Source organism: Echinococcus granulosus, assembly GCF_000524195.1.
Source record: "Echinococcus granulosus chromosome Unknown EG_S00287, whole genome shotgun sequence".
Lineage (NCBI taxonomy): Eukaryota > Metazoa > Platyhelminthes > Cestoda > Cyclophyllidea > Taeniidae > Echinococcus > Echinococcus granulosus.
In genome coordinates this window covers 14,301-15,336 of record NW_020170667.1, presented here as the reverse complement: position 1 = coordinate 15,336, position 1,036 = coordinate 14,301, and positions in this window count along the sequence as shown.

The window sequence follows — 1,036 nt, the reverse complement described above, 5'->3', positions numbered from 1 at the left end:
ACTGGAAATAGCTAACGCCGTCTTCAAGATAGGAGAAACTCACAAATATCTCACGCTGGAGAAGGAATCAACAAGAAAAGGAAACTAAAAGAGGTTGTCTAAGAGATCCTAAGAAAGGAACTCAAGTTCTGCCAAGAATCTGGAAGGTAGGTAACACTCGTTTCTGCTTGAACGCGCACAAGTATGTATCAAGAGGCATACAGCCTACCCAACTCTATCCCACTTCCCTTTCTCCTATGCCTTCCTTTCTTTTTCTCCTTTCGATTCCCACTCATCTCGATACGCTTTAATCAGTTTATCGTGTTCAATTGTATTTCAGATTTTCTAATTCCAAGAAAGCCTTCCTGCAGGTAAACAGAGTAAGTCAGTTTTATCTTATCGTTGATTGCGCACACTTCAAGCGTGATACAGGACTAGGGAATTGTATATTCACGAACAAAACAGAAAGAATTCATAATAAATTGTCGCACATAAACAAAGATATCTTTCGTTATTTTGTTTTGTCGAGAAAAACAAATCAGACTACTTGGGCCGAAGGCCGAGGATAAACTATTGAACAAGTTGCAAAACTGCACCTGGTGGGGTGAAGAGAGTATCAAAAGGTTTTCCTTTACCAGTAATCTGTAGCTCTTTATTTCCAACTTGATATCTTTGAACAGGTGATACTTCAGAATGGCCTTTTGCTCCTGCAGCTTTACCTCGGTTGCCGCGAAATAACCATCTCCTCTCGCCTAATGCTCCGAAATCCCCGTCCATTCTTAAAGATATGCGCAAGTAAGGGAAAGTCAATTACATCCTTCCTCTACCTTTCTACTAAGGGCCTAGTACACCGTATGTGTAAAGTCAATCCGGCTGGTGCCTAGAAATTTGACACATTTGGCAAGGACAAATTTCACTCCATGTCTGGAGTGCCAAGTATACTAGAAAAAGTAAAATATTGTATACGTCCCTATGATGAGATCCCGTTTTCCCTTAAGGCACTGGTGGGTCAGTGCACAGCACTCGCATTAAACTAATGGCTATTCGTGAAGGCATG